Below are 22,791 nucleotides of genomic sequence, written 5' to 3' on the forward strand. Positions count from 1 at the left end.
CACTCCCTGGCATTCCTGTTCTAATAACACCTACTATCTGGAATAGTTTCCAGGCTGGCCGAAACAGAGTACCACTGACTGAAAGCCTTAAACAACAGAAACGTGTCATCTCACAGTTCTAGTGGCTAGAAGTCTGAGGTCAAGCTGTCCACAGATCTGCAGATAGTTTTTTAAAAAAGGAATTACTGGGTCAAAATTTTTATATATTTGGCTTAAAATTTTGATAGATATGGATAGAATCTATCCATATCTTTTCCAAAAGGCTTTCCCCACCCATGTCCTTAAATATATTTAAAGTTATCAATAATTAACTCTAAATTTGTTTTCTAAGTTGACTGGCAAATATATAGTAATGGAATGTTGATTTGTGTTTACTTGAATAGATTAAGACTGAGCACCTTTCCATGTTTATTGGCGATTTGTGATTTGTGTGTGTGTGTGTGTGTGTGTGTGTGTGAATTGCCTGTTTATATAATTTCTCATTTTAAAATGAGATTGTTAGTGTTTTTCTCTTTGAATTAAGGGAGACTAGATTTATCAAATTTGAGAATGCCTTCCCTTTACTTTGATTTTTTTTTATGATAATGAAATGAAAATTAAAGGATTTAATGAGATATAGTCTGTTCAGATTGTCTTCATTTATTGCTTTAATTACAATGCTAAGAGCTAGCCCAATATCTCTTTCATTTGCACACTCCTTTCCTGGAGATGGGATTCTTCAGAATTTTTTCAAGTTCCCCCAAACTGGTTATTGTCATTAGGTGGTTGCTGAGCAAACACTGTGATGGGGGAGTAAGTGGGATACTCTTGTTTTGTACCATTAAAAGTGAAATTAAAGGTCTATGGTGATCTTTATCTTTACTTATTTTGTTCCCTGAAATATTTTATCCCTATTGTAGTATAGACACATAAAAAGGAACATGTATAGATTCTTATCAAAGAGAACTTTACCAGGGAATTTGTAGGCATTTGAAGTTTTCTGCCCTTGGCATATACTGTCTGCCTTTCTCTAAGGTAGGACATGTGTTGACCTTGGGGTAATTTGTTTAATATGAACAGATAATAATTAATTAAACATTCTATTAGCATTCTATTAATCATTTCAGTTTCCCATGAGAAAGAAAACCTTTACATGGGCTTTCTGGTTCTCAATCCCCATGAAGGTGATTTTTCCCACAGCCTTTCACCTCAGTGTTCTTTTCTTTTTTCTTTTTATCTACTAAGCTACTAATTTTTTATCATATGACTTACAGATGTTTTCTTTTCATATGTTCCTATCTCTTAACTCTGTTTATTTTATTTCAACTACAAAACTTTCACTTTAATGCATCAAGGCACAGAGCATTTAAATGACACCTTTTTGCTGAATTAATAACAGATGAGATTATCATGGTCTAAGCCTTTGATTAGTATTCATCAATTTGGGAACATTGTTGCATCAAACTGTAGTTTTGTTTCAATGGAATTCATAAGAAAACATTCTGACCTCACAGCTAAATTAGGAAGTAGGACATATACTGAAGTGAACTTTGTTCCTAATTGTTGAAATAAAGCTGTTCAAAAAAAATTTTTTGAACTATTCAAATATAAAATAAAGGGGACCTTATTTAGAACATAATTACATATTTGCTTACAAAATATTGTGTTATTTATTTATATTGCATAGGTTATATCATGCTTTCTAATTGTTCTTAACATATTAGTAAAAGTACTTGCTCCAGGGTTTTCTTTCTGACACTGGATTTCAAAATTTTAAGAGGCATGGATTAGAACCTGTGGGTAAAATTGTAATATTTCCAGAATATCTCACCTGGCTTTAGTACATCTGCATATCAATAGGTGTTCAGAGGTGGAAAGGAGTGCATTTGCATCATTCCTCAGGGGTGAAGAGAAGTTCATCTCCATATCAATGTGTAATTACCTGGGCAAGGAGGGTTTACCTGTACCTGAGAGCTGGGAGGAGAGTGGGTTTTGCTTCTGATGGAGCAGGAAGGAGAGAAGGGCTGGACTGCAGTTTGTGAGCAATAAACGGATTTTAAACTTTATTTCTCCCTTTGACTGATTTCAGTTTTTAGAGGTATTTTGCTCCAGGATTTCCTTTCCCCAGACCTAACATCTGGTGCAGTCAGTAGGATTCCTCTGAATCCTAAATCTGTCATAATGGCTGTGACCTTTGGGAGGGCCGCCCCTAGAAATGATGGGGAGAAGTGGAGCTCGTGCTGAGGGACATGTGTCTACACTCGTGTGGCCCTGGAGGCACCACCACCGCTGCTGGCCATGCCGACCCCGGCCTGTGGCCCGAGCCTAAGGCTAATGCTTCTGCCACTGCTGCTGCTTCTGCTCCTGGCTGGAGCCTGGTCACAACTATGGAAAGGAGCAGAGGTCTGGTTCATCTTGATAGAGAAGCAACTGGCTGCGGTGTACCACACCTTGCTGGCTGTGGAGCCTATCACCTGAAAAGCTCTGACCAAGGTAATAAACACCTATCCCATCGCGGTGTGGGTGAGAGACTAAACCCAAAGGCCACAGAATGGCGTGGCACAGACACCTACCTTATATAATGTAACTGGCCATTTGCCTTTGGCATCCCCAGGGGATACTGAAGCAGATGCATTGGCTCAGGTATGCTAGCTAGAAGGAAAGCCTGCCTCTGATGTGGCCCAATGGCTACATCAGTGTTTGTTACACGTGGGGCAAGACAATGGGCTGTAGCCCCTTGGTGGGGCTTGCCATTGACCTTTGAAGAAGTCAGCCAAGCCCAGGAAGAGGGCCCTGCATGTTGTGCAGATCAGCAAACCACCAAGAGGGGCCTAAAGCACCTCTTGGCAGCCTATGGCCAGTCCCAGGTGATTGAGAGCCATCAAGACACCCACTTTATTGGACATGTGTTGCAAGGATGGATGCAGCAATTAGGAATAAAATGGACATGACCCTGTACATTTTGACACAGAGACCGGCAATAGCTGGATCTTCTGGCACCTTGGGGAAAAGGCCTGGAAACTGGCCTCCTATGTATTCCTATAATATCAGCAAAGTAGCCCCTCAAAATCACAGTTATTTGCTTCTACAGTCCTTGTGTCCTGGATGTGCCCCCTGGGTGCAGCTGCCACATGATAGCTGGAATGGACAAGCTTTGGACTTAATTTGCATGGAACTTTGAACCTAGCTGGATCCTCTGGCTTGAGAATTATCATAATTGTGTTGCTCTTGTCAAGAAAAAAATGCTTAAAGAGAGGCTTGATTTTGTCTAATGCTTGGTAAAAGTTTTGTAAGCAATCTAGCATGATTGTTAGGAATGAGTAAACAAGTGTAGAAATGTATTTTGTGCTTAGTGAGAGATTGTGCTGTAAAGTACATTTGATTAATCTGCACAGGTTGAATCTTCTAGCTTGAGGATTATCAGGATGTTTTTGCTGTTGCTATTGGATGTTATCAGATTGGTTGGAAGAGGGGGAACAAGTAAATTGTAAGGCGAGATTTCTGGAGGGGTGGCTTGTGATAAAACTGTAAAATTTCCAGAATATCTCACCTGGCTTTAGTACATCTGTATATCAATAGGCATTCAGAGATGGAAAGAAGTATGGTTTTAGTGCATTTGCATCATTCCTGAGGGGTGGAGAGAAGTTCATCTCCCTATCAATGGGTAATTACCTGGGCAAGGAGGGCTTATCTGTACCTGAGAGGCGAGGGGAGGGCTGGTTTTGCTTCTGCTGGAGCAGGAAAGAGAGATGGCCTGGGAGTGTAGTTTGTGAGCAACAAACAGATTTTAAACTTTATTTCTCCCTTTGACTGATTTTAGTTTTTAGAGGTATTTTGTTCTGGAATTTCCTTTCCCTGGACTTGCAGAACCAATTTGCAATTTTGTAGACAGAGTAATTTTTGAATTAAAAACTATCAAGTATTGAGCATTTACTATGTGGCAGTCTCTATGCTAAATGCTTTCATGCATGATGATACTGAATCCTTGCAGAAATCCTATAGGGTATTTAAAATTATTTCTGTCTTACAAATGAAGAAACTCAGGCTCAGGGAGGTAAAAATACTTTCTCAGGTTCTCACAGCTAGTAAATGATGTGTTCATCTGATTTCAAATCTGGTACTTTTGACCACTGTGTTTTAGTTCTTCTCTGGCTTAGCAGAACTATAGTAGGATTTTGTTTACTATAGAAGAACCACCTAGATTCAGGTGGTTTACATTGCCTCCATCTTCCAAACTGAGCACATTGTTGTTAGTCCATGTTAAATTTGTCTTTTTTTTCTATGGAATAAAATAATATTTGTTCTAAAATTATCTCCATTACCTATACAATTTCTTTGCTAAAGAGGACATTGCTATTCACATACAAATAAATTACTTTAAAAATACAAGTTTTTTCTTTAGGTACTATAATGTCATCTCAAGCATCATTTTTATAAATATCAGTTATAGTGCAATATGTAATATATGTGTTTATAAAATATAAAGTGTCAATCTGTACCTATGTCAAATATGCCTATTCGTTATATTATAACAAAAAAGTATATAATTCTTCACTGCCTGTATTATATTTTAACAATACAAAGGTGATAAATTTCAAAACTAAGTTCTTGCTAAATTATATATTTTTTTATTAGAATAAACCTATCATTTTCTATGTTTCTTGTGAAAAAAAATTTTGTTACATTTTAAATGATTCAAGACCAGACATAGGCACTTTATCCCAGAGTAGAACAAAGAATTATTTCTTTGACAATTGAGTGGCTTAGAAAATAGCAGGGGTTTAAAACCAAAAAATAGATCAGCAACCTCCAGAGCAAGAAGACAATAGTGGCTCTCACTAATTTTGAACCTGTTCATAAGGGCAGACTTTTTCAAACATCAGTTAATAAATCACATATGGTAAAAGAAAGAACATAGAGATAATAGCAGAAAAAAATACTTTTTGCAAAAATGAAATAATGAGCAAATTTCTAACTGGGATATAGTTTTATATATTGTGAAGTTTTTAAGGCCTGTAATGTAGCATTCTATTATTTCATGGAGCTATAGTCTGTATAATTTATACACACTAAAAATATATTGGCTATATGATTACAACATAAAGTGTTTTATTGTTGTATTTTAGAGTTTTATGTATTTATGACATTTTTTGCTTTGTCTCTTTTTCGGGGTGTATTATACTTTAAATAGTTCATTTCTGAGTAATCTGTGGTCACTTGCATTATATATTCTCAGCCAATTCTTCTCTGTTAATAAAAACTAAATCACAAAATTTATTCATTGTATTATATTATTCTACTTTCTGTGATAGAAGCAAAACTCCTATTACAGTAGAGCAGAACATTTTAGGGGTCTGGCTTATTATATCAGTGTTTCATCATTAAACCTTTGTGGCAAGTAGACAAACAGGGACATTTTTAGTCCTTTTACCAAGTAATATAATATTACCAACACATATAATATTTCATTGTGTTCGATTCATCAACACATTAAGTTACTTCAGGGATTTTTAAGCACCTTCATCTATATTCTTGGTGCTATATTTTCTCAACCTTTTAGGTGTTGCAGTGTACATTTTTTACTTAATCAACTTCACTGTGATACAGTTTACATACAATAGATTGCATCCACTAAAGTGAACCATTCAACGACTTTTGACAGTAGTACACAACCAAGAAACCACCTCCTCAATCAAGGTAAAAGCATTACCATCATCCTGAAACTATTTCTCAAGGCTTATTGCATCTATCCCTTACTCTGCTACTGGCTTCAGACAACCATTGATTTGCTTTCTGTCACTGTAGACTATGTTGCAGTTTCTACAGTTTTCTAAATATGAGATCATGTAATATGTACTCTTTCATGTCTTAGTTTCTTCCATCAGCAATATTAAGATTCATTCATGCTCTATGAATGCACGCAAATATACATATTCTTTTTGTATTACTGATTAATATTTCCTTGTGTGTCAGAAACATTCTTCTACAAGTGGACATATGTTTTCATTTGTCTTGAAAAATACTTAGAGCAGAATGGCTGGGTGTAAAGATAGTGGATGTGTAGCTTTTTAAGAAACTGCCATATGGTTTCCCAAAACAACCATATCATTTTTAATTTTCACCAGCAGTAGAATATATTGAAGTAAGATAAGAAGCAAAAATTCCATTTACTCCATATCCTTACCAACACTTGTTATTGTCAGTCTTTTTAAAAAATGTCAGTGATTCTAATAAGTATACAATGGGTAGGTTACATGTACAATAAACACTAATCTATGGTGTGTGTGTGTGTGTGTGTGTGTGTGTGTGTGTGTGTGTATACATTTGAATGGGGGTATAGATAAAACTACAAAATTTGAAATTCATTGTCCTTTAATGAGTTGATATATTTTTTTAAGTGAAGTATAGTTGACATAATATATTAGTTTCAGGTTTATTACACAGTGATTTAAATATCATATATTACTTGACATTTATATACTCACCACATGAGTGTGGTTACCATCTGCCATCATACAAAGTTATTACATTATTGACTAGAGATGTGATGTGTATATTACTCAGCCATAAAAAAATCCATTTGTGACAACATGGGGTCATGTTCTTATTGGATAATTGTTTATCTTCTTCTGTACACGTGTGTACTCTATTTACAAATATTTTATTCTGGATACAAGTGCTTTGTCAGATAAAAAATTGGGGGAATATTTTTCCCATAGTGGCTTGTATTTTAATTTTCTTAATAGTTGTCTCTAAAGGAGAAATTTTAATATTAATGAAGTCAAATTTATTCACATTTTGTGGTTTGTACTTTTTGTGTCTTAACTAAGAAAACATTGCCTACATAAAGTTGAAAAGATTTTTTCCTGTTTTATTTTAGGAATATGATATACTTTTAACTATTGCATTTAAATTTATGATACTTTTAATTTAATTTAATTTCATCTATTAATAAGGATTGATGTGCATTTTTCAATGTGGATATCCAGTGTCCTAACACCATTAATTGAAAAATTTTTCATTCCACATTGATTTTTCAACCTGTCATTAAAATCTGCACACACACACACACACACACACACACACACACACACACACACAGACACACACACATTATTTTTTATTTCTTGAGAATCTCTTCTATTGCTCTGATTTATATGTCTGCTTTTACACTGAAATAACAGTGCCTTGATTACTGTAGTTTTATAGTTAGTCTGAAATTCCAGTATTGTGATTGCATTAAAGTTTACAATTGCTTTGGCCATTCCACGTCATTTTTATTTTCATATAAATTTTTAAATGATGTCAATTACTATAGAAACTCTACTGACATTTTACTTGAGATTGCACTGATTCTATAAATCAAGTTAGTGAAAACTGACATTTTAACAATACTGAGTATTTAATTTTATTATTGTCCTGCAGTTTTCAGTGAAGTGGTCTTGTATATCTTTCTTTATTCCCAAGAATTTTATACTGTTGTCACTACTGTAAATATAAATAATATAAATGCAATATTTTTAAGTTTGACTTTTCAAATCTTTTCTAAAAAATAGAAATACATTAATTTTTGCATTTTAGACGTGTATCTTGTAACCTTACTAAATTTGCTATCAATTCTCATTGGTTTTATTGATTCCTTAGGATTTTAGTCAGTAATTATGTAATTTACAAATAGAGACAGTTTTGATTTTCCTATCTAATTTGTCTAACTTTTGTGTTGCTTGCCTCACTTCTCTAGTTTGGCTCTTTAGTACGCTATTGTGTAGCGTACTACACTAAGGTATCTTAGAGAGTCTGGGACACAATCTCTCTGTAGATCCTAGCCCCTGTGTGGTAATCCACAACTGGGAGGGAGCTCAAAGCTAAGAGCTTCTCTCTGAGGAACAAAGAGTTCAAACCCCACATCAGGCCTTCCAACTCCTAAGACATACCACTCAAAAATAGTCTTCAAATCACAAAAGGAAGAGAGCAAGTAGAAGAAAAGAACAGGAAGGAACTACAGAAATAGCCAGAAAACAATGAACAAAATGGCAATAAGCATATACCTATCAATAATTACTTTAAATTAAAATGGACTAAGTTCTTTAATCAAAAGATCAGAGTGGCTGAATAGATTTTAAAAAAAAAAGGCAAGACCTATCTATATGTTGCCTACAAGATACTCAATGAAAATCTAAGGACACCATTAGACTGAAAGTGAAGGATGGAAAAAAGATAGTCTATGAAAATGGAAACAGAAAGAAAGCTGGAATAGTTACACAGCTAATAAAATAGACTTTTAAAACACAAACTGTAATAAGAGAAGGAAAGATATTACATAACGACAAAAGGGCCAATCCAACAAGAAGATACAACATTTGTAAATATTTATGCACCCAACCTAGAAGCACCTGAATATATAAAGGAAATATTAACAACCCTAAAGGAAGAAATAGCAATATAGTAATAGCAGGGGAATTTAATACTTTCTTTATATCAATGGGAAGATTATACATACAGAACATCAACAAGGAAATATCAGCCTTAAATGACATGTTAAACCAGATGCACTTAACAGATACTTAATAGAACGTTCCATCCCAAAGCAACAGAATGAGCATTTTTAAAGATGGATTATATGTTAAGACACAAAACAAGTCTAGAGTTAATTTTTTTATATGGTGTTAAGGAATGGTCCAACTTCCTTCTTTGGGAGCAGTCTTTTATTAAGTATCAATTACCTCTAAACAGTAGAGATATATTACGTATTGTTTGTCTTCACTGATTGTATAAAAAATTCTATCAATTGCTGTGAGCAAGAAGCTATATTTTACTATTGTATTTGTGAAATTGTATATTTCTGTTTTCAATTCTGTTAATTTTTGCTTTGTATGTGTATTTTGAGGCAAAGTTATTAGGTACAAGAATTTATAAATATGTCTTCCTGATGAATCTGTACATTTACTGCTTATATTTGAATTATTTAAATACATTGTAGAATTTTGTTTTATTTAATCCATTAACTTTTTAGCTGTATCTTTTTGTCTTACTCTTAGGGATGCTCTAAGGTTAAAATATTTATCCTTATGTTTCACAATATTTTGAGCTAATGTGTCACCTTATGTAAAATATAGAACCTTTGTAGTCATAAAGTTCCATTTACCTTCCTCCTCATCCTTTATGAGATAGTTGTCATATGGATTCTATCTACAAGACAATTTTAACTTTTGCTCCAAACAATTCTTTTTATTTTAAAACGTTTAGGAGACAAAATTGTTCTTACAAATATTTTCCCATATATTTGTCACTCTTAATGCTCTTCGTTTATTTCTGAAGATTCATGGTTCCCTTTGGTATCACTTTTAGCTTGAAAAAGACCTCACAGCATTTCTTGTAGTTTTTGCCTGAAAGTTCCAACATCTGGCTCACTTTGGCATTGTTATTTGTTGATGTTTTTCTTTGACAATAAGTCACATTTGCTCTCTTTATGTAACATAATTTTGGATTGCATTCTGGACGTTGTTAGTGATGTATTTTCAGATTCTGAATTCTGTTATAGATCTCAGAAAGGAATTCACAGTTTTGTTTTAGAATGCATTGAACTTGAATAAAATCAAACACCATATTCTACCCAGTTTTGCATTGTCACTCAGATTTCAGTTCAAATGGCTTTCAGTTTGCTCTGCATTTGTGTGGCCCAAGACTCAGTCTTAACTTGCACAGGGTTTGCACACATAATTTGTGGCTTCCCCTCTCTGATTCTCCTTTCTGGGGCTCCCCCTCATTCTCTTGTTGTCCTCTTTGCACCATGATCTTTTCCTTTGTTCTTTCCATTAGACAGAAATCGACTTCCTCTTTTAATTACCTAATGTGGTTGGTAATTTGCTCTAAGATCAAAGAAACATAGAGAACTTGTGTAGTGTATTTACTCTTTTAATTTGCTATTCCCTGATACCATATGCTGTGAAGATGTTCCATATGCTTATTTGCCATTTGTATGTCATCTTTGGTGAAGTGTCTGTTAAGGTTTTTGGCTCATTTTATAATTGGATTGTTTTTCTTATTGATGAATTTTAAGAGTTCTTTCTATATTTTAAACAGTATTTCTTTATCAGATGTGTCTTTTCAAAATATTTTTCTTCCAAGCAGTGGCTTGTTTTCTCATTTTTTGACATTGTTGCAGAACAGTTTTTAATTTTTAATTTAGTCCAGCTGATCAGTTTCTTTCATGGATTGTGCCTTAAGTCTTTTATCTAAAAGATTATTACAATAGCCTAGTTCATACAGGTTTTCCTCCAAGTTATCTTCCAGGAATTTTATAGTTTTGCATTTTACATTGAAGTGAACTATTTTGAGTTATTTTTGTGTGAAGAATGTAAGGTCTCTGTCTATATTCATTTGTTTTGCATGTGGATATCCAGTTGTCCCAGCTCTATTTGTTGAGAAGAACACTTTTGCTCCTTTGTATTACCTTTGTTCCTTTGTCAAATATCAGTTGACTATATTTATGTGGGTGAGCCTATTTCTGGGATCTCTATTCTATTTCACTGATCTATTTGTTTATTCTTTCACCAACATGCTGTAGCTTTATAGTAATTCTTGAAGTGTATGGTGTCAGTCCTCCAAATTTGTTCTTGTCCTTCAGAATTGTGTGGGCTATCATGGGTGTTTTGTCTCTCCATATAAACTTTAAATTCAGTTTGTAAATAGTTTAGTTTATATTCAGAAGGAACAGTATGTAGGTGCTTATTACTCTTACAAAAGCAGAACAACTACAGTACAGTTGTGAATGTTACAATTTGGGAAGAAGTAAAAGAAAGGAAATCATATTTAAAAAGTTAATAATAGTGATGATGATGGATTAATAATAATAATAATAATGTAACTAGTGATATTATACAGAAAATTTTCATAAAGCCATTAAGAGTGACTACATTGTTCATTCGCTTATGTTTTTGTCACTATTTAAGTCGAGTGGATTTCTGTTGCAATTTTTTTCTTTTACATACTAGGGAAGAATTTTCTTTTTTACAATAAACATATCATTTTTCTTTTATCCTAACCTCAAATATCTAGCAATTATAATTTTCCCACACTGCACTGCTTCAACTGCTCTGTTCTGTATTATGACAGCCAATTCCTTAGCAATATCTCACTTTTGCCAATAAAAATAAATGTAATACCTCATTAAATTTGGTGAGACATTTATAAAGACATTTAGAAGCCCTTTGCTAATATTTTCATGAAATGACTTTCCTTTAATTTCCAGATTTTCTATCTTTCCAGATTTCTCAAATTGCTTTGATAAAACATGTCCACTAAGGCGGAGTCATCTTGCTTCATATTTCAACTCCCATCCTCACTGGTTGTGCAATATTTTGCAAATTATTTAACTTTGAAAGTACTTAACTTTCGTTGTCCATAAAATGTAATAATAAAAATGTACTTTATTAGGTAGACAAAAACTTAAATATGAAAATGCGGTGAATCATCTGACATGGCACCAGGTGTAGAGCAGTCCTCAATAATCAATTATTTTCCCCAAAGAACTGTATCTTAAAGATGAACCATTCTATTATATCAGAGTTTATTTAAGTTGAATATCATAATTTTCTCTTAAAAATAAATTTAAAAAGTGAAAATGACATAGAAAGGAAGTTCTATGGAAATCTGTTTTGTGGAATTTTAAATTACAGATAAGATATATATTGTACATTCTTTCTCTGAAAATTTACAATGCATATTTTAATGAAGATTCGATATCTTAGTGAGAACCATATTAATTTAATTGCATACTTTATTTCTGGAGTTAAAAATGATCTGAATGTTAATGTTCACATTTATCTGTTATTTAGATTTGAAGTTGAATAGTTTTAGCAGTTGAGTACAGGATTTGCATTGGCAGTAATTTAAATCTCATAAAGGATAAAAAGGTTTTGTCATTATGTTTAATAAAGGTTAATTCTTCCTAGTGTGATTTAGGAAAATTTCTCATATTTGCAAATAATGTTAGCTTAAAGAATTGTTTTGAGAACAAGTTCATAGCTAAAATCGTATTATGGCTTTTATTATTTATACTTACATATACATTTAAAAAATAATTAATTACTCAAGTAAATTTGTGTATGACCTAATGATTATGCAAAAACTAAATGCCAGAATTAAGCATTCTAAACAAGGCATGATTTCCAAAGAAATATACTTTACTAATGCACAATGATTTTTTAGTTAAGTCTGTGTCAATAAAATATAAAGAGCATGTTTACATTTTAAGTCTGTGTCAATAAAATACAAAGAGCATATGTTGCTCATATGAAATAATATGTTTTCCTGTGATATTTACTTAGGTTAAAATTAAGTTTATTGGAATTTATGCTCAAACACACACTGGCGAAATGGAGGCAAGTAAGAATGTGAAGCTTTGGAAAAAGCATTGGCTTGTTATTTTTTTGTATATTGATTTTGTTGCATAATTTACAATCAGACATGAAATATTTCTTTCTTTAATGAATCTGTGTTCTGTCACTGGCTCTTTCACAAACTAATGGACTAATCTTCAACAGTGATTTAATCTTTCTCAGTGTGTTGACTTTGTATTAAACTAACTTAGCTAAAGTGGAACTGTGTTTCCCAGAATTCCCTTTTCTTCGTGATTCTAGGATTTAGGTTAGCCGTATGAAAAATTTGCTTGAGATTTGGGAGGCAGAAATGAAGCAGCAGCCTTTATGTTCTGTAGGCCAGGTGTCATGCGCTGCCAGCTGTTGTATGTTGTCTTTGATGTCCTGGCTCCCATTAGTGTCATGGGGGGGCACTCAGATGCACAGCACCTCCAGCTTTCCCCACATCTCCTCTATTAGCTTCTGTAAGACCTGAACAAAGTAAATGTGCCACTCTAACTTAGGACATCAGCTTCTGTTAAGTCACATAAGATTGAAGATGGTAAATGTGAGATGCAAGTTTCACTTTGTCTTCATTTGGTTCCAGTTTGTCCTTGCTCTCCCTTTTACAGGCCACGAATCTTCCCAGCTGCTAGTTCAGTTAACTTAGCAACTTTAGCATTGTCAGCAGATGCAGAGGTAACAGCCTTACACAGACTTCTCTAGCAACTGTATGAGAGCAAATCTCTGTAAATCCCTTATTCTCTACTACTAATTGTGGCTCAACGGCTTTGCTCAAACCTAACTTAAGTATTTGGTTCCAGTTTAATCATTTGACATGGATGGTATTAGACTAGATTGAAATTTCTCAGTGTTAATGCTTGAGAAAAAGGGTTGTGACCAAATCCCCTTGTAAAACATTGTTTCCCTTTTGACATCCTGTGATGCTATTCATTAGTAGAATCCAAACAGTATCTACAGGTCAAGGAAGGTGGTTAATGAAGCCTCTATAGTTAAGCCTCCTATGGCACAGAGGAAAATAGAGAGTGGATATCAAGAGGAAAATGCAAGATATCCAACACAAACACAGACTCTTTTATAATTATCATGCTTAAATAAATATTGGGCTAGATGATCTCTGCTAGCCCTGAAATTCTATGGCTATTTTACATACCATATTGTTATAATTATACTACTTGAATCAGTGTAAGCTCTTTAAAAAATTTCAAAAGTAGTGCCTTGTAATGACTTTCAACAATAGAAATAAGAAAATAAGAAATGAAACTCACCATCATACCGTGATCTGTAGCAGTATATATACTGTTTTTATCTTCTTTGTGCTGAATATGCACATGCATAAATGGTTCTTAGAAAACATCATTGCATAGTAATCTTTTTTTTTTTTTCATAATGAACAAGTTCTTACATGGAGAACAAATTCTTACATAGTGAATAAGTTACATGGTGAACAGTACAAGGGCAGTCATCACAGAAACTTTCGGTTTTGCTCATGCATTAAGAACTATTAACAGTCAGTTCAAATATGAATACTCATTTGATTTTTATATTTGATTTATATGTGGATACCACAGTTCTCTCTTTATTATTATTATTTTTAATAAAATGCTGAAGTGGTAGGTAGACACAAGATAAAGGTAGAAAACATAGTTTAGTGTTGTAAGAGCGTAAATGATCAGGTGTGTGCCTGTAGACTACGTGTTAATCCAAGCTAGACAAGGACAATAAAACATCGACGGATGCAGAAGATTTCTCTCAGAACGGGGGGAGGGGGAGGTTCTAAGCCTCACCTCTGTTGATCCCCAATTTCTCACCTGATGGACCCCCTGCAACTGTGCCTGTCTTAGGTTGTTCCTCCCTTGAGGAATCTTACCCATCTCTGACTAACCAGTCATCTTCTGGGGCCATACAGGGAAATGTAAAGTTGGTAAGTGAGAGAGAAGCCTTATTGTTTGAAAAGGTTAGCTTTTTACTTCTTTGCATATTTATGCCCTGTGGCTTCTATGCCCAGCTTTTGTCTTGAGGTATCTTTACCACTTGGAAGAATTATGATACTCGGTAAATTCGATATGAGGCACGAATTCTATTTAAGGGTTGTAATTAGGAAGGAAGAAGAAAAGCTATAGAATTAGCAGGTGGAAGAAAACATGGGAAGATTGATTACTTCTTTGACATATCTTCTTGTAGAGTAACTTAAGCATGTGTAGGTTTTAAACTACTAATTAAATTGCGCACACACATTACCAAAATAGGAATACAGTTACATAACCAAAGCATACCTGTAATTACCAGCCATCTCCAGTGAAACCAAGAAAACCAGTTAGGCACCTTAGGCATTTGTGAAAACTTATCTATGATATGGTGAATATTGTCCAACTGAACCTGAACAGTCTGAGAGAAATCAGACAACTTAAAACAACCCATTTCTGGGGAATGTTCAAATCCCTTATGTTATTTTAACAGTAAATAGTCTGTAGTTGTAAGATTTTGGAGCGCTACAATTTGCACTTCTCCTAATTCTTGGTTGAGTTCCAACAGTACAGATCCAGTCAAATTTGTTGTCTAACTGTATGCACAGGCCAGGTTAGATATCTCCTTCTTCATTCCAATGGCAAGTCCAGGAGCTGGTGAGATGAGTGCATCTACAGCTGTAGCAGTGCGTGGATCTTTGTTGGGATTTTTTGATGATCATCTTCTGGCATGAGTCTTGCAGAGAGTGCTGATGTTGGAAGCTCTTTTTCATATCGTATCTTAGTTCATTTTCGGGGTAGCCAAATTAGGCTTTGATCCTCTGTATAAACACAAACAGACCCTTTGCCTACACTTTTATATGCCCTTTATACCCTTGTGTAGAACTCATTGGAGGTCACCACATAGGAACTGCTTTTTTTTTTGGTATTATTAATCTACACTTACATGACAAATATTATGTTTACTAGGCTCTCCCCTATACCAGGTCCCCCCTATAAAACCCTTTACAGACACTGTCCATCAGCATAGCAAAATATTATAGAATCACTACTTGCCTTCCCTGTGTTGTACAGCCCTCCCCTTTCTCCCACCCCCCCATGCATGCTAATCTTAATACCCCCCTTCTTCTTCCCCCCCCTTATCCCTCCCTACCCACCCATCCTCCCAAGTCCCTTTCCTTTTGGTACCTGTTAGTTCATTCTTGAGTTCTGTGATTCTGCTGCTGTTTCGTTCCTTCAGTTTTTCCTTTGTACTTATATTCCACAGATGAGTGAAATCATTTGGTATTTCTCTTTCTCCGCTTGGCTTGTCTCACTGAGCATAATACCCTCCAGCTCCATCCATGTTGCGGCAAATGGTAGGATTTGCCCTTTTCTTATGGCTGAGTAGTATTCCATTGTGTATATGTACCACATCTTCTTTATTCATTCATTTATCGATGGACATTTAGGTTGCTTCCAATTCTTGGCTATTGTAAATAGTGCTGCGATAAACATAGGGGTGCATTGGTCTCTCTCAAACTTGATTGCTGCATTCTTAGAGTAAATTCCTCAGAGTGCAATTCCTGGGTCAAATGGTAAGTCTGTTTTGAGCATTTTGATGTACCTCCATACTGCTTTCCACAATGGTTGAACTAATTTACATTCCCACCAGCAGTGTAGGAGGGTTCCCCTTTCTCCACAGCCTCGCCAACATTTGTTGTTGTTTGTCTTTTGGATGGCAGCCATCCTTACTGGTGTGAGGTGATACCTCATTGTAGTTTTAATTTGCATTTCTCTGATAATTAGCGATGTGGAGCATCTTTTCATGTGTCTGTTGGCAATCTGTATTTATTTTTTGGAGAACTCTCTGTTCAGTTCCTCTGCCCATTTTTTAATTGGGTTATTTGTTTTTTGTTTGTTGAGGCATGTGAGCTCTTTATATATTCTGGACGTCAAGCCTTTATCGGATCTGTCATTTTCAAATATATTCTCCCATACTGTAGGGTTCCTTTTTGTTCTATTGATGGTGTCTTTTGCTGTACAGAAGCTTTTCCGCTTAATGTAGTCCCACTTGTTCATTTTTGCTGTTGTTTTCCTTGCCTGGGGAGATATGTTCAAGAAGAGGTCACTCATATTTATGTCTAAGAGGTTTTTGCCTATGTTTTCTTCCAAGAGTTTAATGGTTTCATGACTTACATTCAGGTCTTTGATCCATTTTTGTTTACTTTTGTATATGGGGTTAGACAATGGTCCAGTTTCATTCTCCTACATGTAGGTGTCCAGTTTGCCAGCACCATCTATTGAAGAGACTGTCATTTCGCCATTGTATATTTCGCCATTCGTCCATGGCTCCTTTATCAAATATTAATTGACCATATATGTCTGGATTAATGTCTGGATTCTCTAGTCTGTTCCATTGGTCTGTGGCTCTGTTCTTGTGCCAGTACCAAATTGTCTTGATTACTATGGCTTTATAGTAGAGCTTGAATTTGGGGAGTGAGATCCCCCCTACTTTATTCTTCTTTCTCAGGATTGCTTTGGCTATTCGAGATCTTTGGTGTTTCCATATGAATTTTTTAATTACTTGTTCCAGTTCGTTGAAGAATGTTGCTGGTAGTTTCATAGGGATTGCATCAAATCTGTATATTGCTTTGGGCAGGATGGCCATTTTGATGATATTAGTTCTTCCTAGCCACGAGCATGGGATGAGTTTCCATCTGTTAGTGTCCCCTTTAATTTCTCTTAAGAGTGACTTGTAGTTTTCAGAGTATAAGACTTTCACTTCTTTGGTTAGGTTTATTCCTAGGTATTTTATTTTTTTTGATGCAATTGTGAATGGAGTTGTTTTCCTGATTTCTCTTTCTGTTGCTTCATTGTTAGTGTATAGGAAAGCCACAGATTTCTGTGTGTTGATTTTGTATCCTGCAAATTTGCTGTAATTCGATATCAGTTCTAGTAGTTTTGGGGTGGAGTCTTTAGGGTTTCTTATGTACAGTATCATGTCATCTGCAAATAGTGACAGTTTAACTTCTTCTTTACCAATCTGGATTCCTTGTATTTTTTTGGTTTGTCTGATTGCAATGGCTAGGACATCCAGTACTATGTTAAATAACAGTGGGGAGAGTGGGCATCCCTGTCTAGTTCCCGATCTCAGAGGAAATGCTTTCAGCTTCTTGCTGTTCAATATAATGTTGGCTGCAGGTTTATCATAGATGGCCTTTATTATGTTGAGGTACATGCCCTCTATTCCCATTTTGCTAAGAGTTTTTATCATGAATGGATGTTGAACTTTGTGAAATGCTTTTTCAGCATCTATGGAGATGATCATGTGGTTTTTGTCTTTCTTTTTGTTGATGTGGTAGATGATGTTGATGGACTTTCGAATGTTGTACCATCCTTGCATCCCTGGTATGAATCGCACTTGGTCATGGTGTATGATCCTTTTGATGTATTTTTGAATTCGGTTTGCTAATATTTTGTTGAGTATTTTTGCATCTACATTCATCAGGGATATTGGTCTGTAGTTTTCTTTTTTGGTGGGGTCTTTGCCTGGTTTTGGTATTAGGGTGATGTTAGCTTAATAGAATGAGTTTGGGAGTATCCCCTCCTCCTCTGTTTTATTGGAAAACTTTAAGAAGAATGGGTATTATGTCTTCCCTGTATGTCTGATAAAATTCAGGTTAATCCATCTGGCCCGGGGGTTTTGTTCTTTGGTAGTTTTTTGATTACCGCTTCAATTTCGTTGCTGGTAATTGGTCTGTTTAGATTTTCTCTTTCTTTCTGAGTCAGTCTTGGAAGGTTGTATTTTTCTAGGAAGTTGTCCATTTCTCCTATGTTTCCCAGCTTGTTAGCATATAGGTTTTCATAGTATTCTCTAATAATTCTTTGTATTTCTGTGGGATCCTTCGTGATTTTTCCTTTCTCGTTTCTGATACTGTTGATTTGTGTTGACTCTCTTTTCCTCTTAAGAAGTTTGGCTAGAGGCTTATCTATTTTGTTTATTTTCTCGAAGAACCAGCTCTTGGTTTCATTGATTTTTGCTATTGTTTTATTCTTCTCAATTTTATTTATTTCTTCTCTGATCTTTATTATGTCCCTCCTTCTGCTGACCTTAGGCCTCATCTGTTCTTCTTTTTCCAATTTCGATAATTGTGACATTAGACCATTCATTTGGGATTGCTCTTCCTTTTTTAAATATGCTTGGATTGCTATATACTTTCCTCTTAAGACTGCTTTTGCTGTGTCCCACAGAAGTTGGGGCTTAGTGTTGTTGCTGTCATTTGTTTCCATATATTGCTGGATCTCCATTTTGATTTGGTCATTGATCCATTGATTATTTAGGAGCGTGTTATGAAGCCTCCATGTGTTTGTGAGCCTTTTTGCTTTCTTTGTACAGTTTATTTCTAGTTTTATGCCTTTGTGGTCTGAAAAGTTGGTTGGTAGGATTTCAATCTGTTGGAATTTACTGAGGCTCTTTTTGTGGCCTAGTATGTGGTCTATTCTGGAGAATGTTCCATGTGCACTTGAGAAGAATGTGTATCCTGTTGCTTTTTGGATGTAAAGTTCTGTAGATGTCTATTAGGTCCATCTGCTCTACTGTGTTGTTCAGTGCTTCCATGTCCTTACTTATTTTCTGCTCGTTGGATCTATCCTTTGGGGTGAGTGGTGTATTGAAGTCTCCTAGAATGAATGCATTGCAGTCTATTTCCCCCTTTAGTTCTGTTAGTATTTGTTTCACATATGCTGGCGCTCCTGTGTTGGGTGCATATATATTTAGAATGGTTATATCCTTTTGCTGGACTGAGCCCTTTCTCATTATGTAGTGTCCTTCTTTATCTCTTGTTACTTTCTTTGTTTTGAAGTCTATTTTGCCTGATATTAGTACTGCAACCTCTGCTTTCTTCTCGCTGTTGTTTGCCTGAAATATATTTTTCCATCCGTTGACTTTTAGTCTGTATATGTCTTTGGGTTTGAGGTGAGTTTCTTGTAAGCAGCATATAGTTGTGTCTTGCTTTTTTATCCATTCTATTACTCTGTGTCTTTTGATTGGTGCATTCAGTCCATTAACATTTAGGGTGACTATTGAGAGATATGTACTTATTGCCATTGCAGGCTTTAAATTTGTGGTTACCAAAGGTTCAAGGTTAGCCTCTTTAGTATCTTACTGCCTAACTTAGCTCGTTTATTGAACTGTTATATACACTGTCTGGAGATTCGTTTCTTCTCTCCCTTCTTATTCCTCCTCCTCGATTCTTCATATATTGGGTGTTTTTTTCTGTGCTCTTTCTAGGAGTGCTCCCATCTAGAGTAGTCCCTGTAAGATGTTCTGTATAGGTGGTTTGTGGGTAACAAATTCCCTCAGCTTTTGCTTGTGTGGGAATTGTTTAATCCCACCATCATATTTAAGTGATAGTCGTGCTGGATACAGTATCCTTGGTTCAAGGCCCTTCTGTTTCATTGCATTAAATATATAATGCCATTCTCTTCTAGCCTGTAGGGTTTCTGTTGAGAAGTCTGACCTTAGCCTGATGGGTTTTTCTTTATAGGTGACCTTTTTCTCTCTAGCTGCCTTTAAATCTCTGTCCTTGTCCTTGTTCTTTGCCATTTTAGTTATTATGTGTCTTGGTGTTGTCCTCCTTGGACCCTTTCTGTTGGGGTTTCTGTGTATTTCCGTGGTCTGTTCGATTATTTCCTCCCCCAGTTTGGGGAAGTTTTTAGCAATTATTTCTTCCAAGATACTTTCCATCCCTTTTCCTCTCTTTTGTTCTTCTGGTATCCCTATAATACGGATATTGTTCCTTTTGGATTGGTCACTGTTCTCTTAATATTGTTTCATTCCTGTAGATCCTTTTATCTCTCTCTATGTCAGCTTCTATGCGTTCCTGTTCTCTGGTTTCAATTCCGTCAATGGCCTCTTGCATCCTAACCATTCTGCTTATAAACCCTTCCAGAGTTTGTTTCATTTCTGTAATCTTCTTTCTGGCATCTGTGATCTCCCTCCAGACTTCATCCCATATCTCTTGCGTATTTCTCTGCATCTCTGTCAGCATGTTTATGATATTTATTTTGAATTCTTTGTCAGGAAGACTGGTTAGGTCTGTCTCCTTCTCTGGTGTTGTCTCTGTGATCTTTGTCTGCCTGTAGTTTTGCCTTTTCATGGTGATAGGAATAGTTTGCAGAGCTGGAACAAGCGACGGCTGGAAGAATTTCCCTTCTTGTTGGTTTGTGGCCCTCCTCTCCTGGGAGAACAGCGGCCTCTAGTGGCTTTTGCTGGGCAGCTGCATGCAGACAGGGCTTCTGCTTCCTGCCCGGCTGCTATGGAGTTTATCTCTGCTGTTGCTGTGGGTGTGGCCTGGCTCGTGCTTCTGCTCCAAAGTGGTGGAGTCGCCTTGGAAGGGGAGTGGCTGGGAGGCTATCTATCTCCATAAGAGGCCTCCGTGCTCCCTGCAGCCCATTGAATTAGGGTGCCTAGAGATCCCCGGGTTCCCTACCTCTGGATTAAGTGTCCCACCCTGCCCCTTTAAGACTTCCAAAAAGCACCCACCAAAACAAAACAACGACCACACACACACACACACACACAAAAATTTTTTAATTAAAAAAATAAAATAAATAAATAAATAATGGCCACTCATTTTTCTTTATTCTCCAGCACCAGCCTCAGGCATCTGCTCACCAGTCTTGCTGTCCTGTTTCCCTAGTATCCAGGGCCCCACACACGCACTGTGTCTGCACTGTGGTCCGGATGGCGGGGGCTGGGTGTTCAGCAGTCCTGGGCTCCCTCTCCCTCCCGCTCTGCCTATTCTTCTCCCGCAGGGAGCTGGGGGGAGGGGCGCTCGGTTCCTGCCGGGCCGGGGCTTGTATTTTTCCCCCTTTACGAGGCACTGGGTTCTCACAGGTGTGGATGTGGTCTGGATATTGTCCTGTTTCCTCTGGTGTTTATTCTAGGAAGAGTTGTCTTTGTTATATTTTCATAGATATATGTGGTTTTGGGAGGAGATTTCCACTGCCCTACTCACGCCGCCATCTTGACTCCTGTATAGTTATCTTTTTTAACTCAGTTGAATATTATATATAACTTACCATGTAATTTTCATTGTTCTACCACATTGCCTTAATGACGGCACATAATATATTTTGGTATATATCAGAATTTATTTTTACCAATGTTCATTATTACATATTCAGTTTGTTTTCATTTTTTTCCTTTTATAAGGAACACTACTAAAGAATTCTTATAAAAAAGGGCAAAATTAAAGTTTTTAAACAATCTGTCTCTATGTACCAGGAAAAAAATGTGTAATAAATAATAATAAGTGGTATTTTTATGTAACTTGTTTGGCCAGGTTAGCACATGCCAGCTGAATGTACCACCGTCTTTTTCTATTTGTTTCCATATATTTTAAGGGAAATTACTGAGTCAAAGTATCTTGCATTTTAATGACTTTGACACATATTTTAAAACTCTACTTCAAAAATATTGTTAGAGTGATTGCCTATGGCAAGTAAATATTTCATTAGTTTGATGTTTTGTCGATCTGTTTAGAAAAATGGATTTCTTGTTTTTTAATTTGCATTTATTTTGTTTTTGGTGATAGTGAATATATACTGTGTCTTAGACATTTATATAAATTTCAAGAATTGTCCAATCTCTTTGTTCACATTTTTAGAATGTTTTTAATTTTCATCAATTTTAAAATAATTATTTATATATTAAGGATAAGAATGTTTTATAACACTGATCAAATAGTTTCCTTAATATATGGCTTTGTTTCTGATACTTTAAGGGTGAAAAAACAACCTTTTTTTAAATGCTGTTCAGTTAATTAGTGTTTTTTCCTCTCTCCTGAGATTATATGAATATTGCCAGATTCATATCACAATACCAGCACGTGTGTGTGTTGGTTCCCCACACCACCAACAAGCAGTTCTCTGACACCAATTCTACAATCCAACTCAATTCTGACATTATATACCCAGTGATAGTGTCTGATTCCATAAGTTAAGGTTTCAGTCCTGCAAGACTGCCCTCCAGCCCCCGACCCTTCAGGTGCCAAGTCCAAGTCCAAGGGGTCACTTGGGTGTCTGACAAAGCCGAACTATAGACTGGAGGTTCCAACAATCTCCTTGGTTTGATTGATTTGCTACAGGGCTCACAGGATTCAGGAAACCAGTCTACTCTCTAGATTGCAGTTTTATTATGAAAGGATATAATGCAGGAGAAGCAAATGCAAGTGATGCATAATGCCGCATATGGGAGAAGGGCACAGAGCTGCCATGCCCTCCCTGAATGCACCAATCTGCCCCCCTTCTCCAAGTGTTCACCAAACTGAAAGCTCTCCCAACTTGGCTCCTTTGTGTTTTTATGGAGGCTTCATTACATAGACTTGACTGATTAGATAATTAGCCATTGGTAATTCATTCAACCTGAGACCTTCTCTCCTCCCTGGTGGTCATGGGGTGGCCTAAAGTTCCAACCCTTT

The sequence above is a fragment of the Manis pentadactyla genome, chromosome 4, assembly GCF_030020395.1.
Source record: "Manis pentadactyla isolate mManPen7 chromosome 4, mManPen7.hap1, whole genome shotgun sequence".
Taxonomy (NCBI): domain Eukaryota; kingdom Metazoa; phylum Chordata; class Mammalia; order Pholidota; family Manidae; genus Manis; species Manis pentadactyla.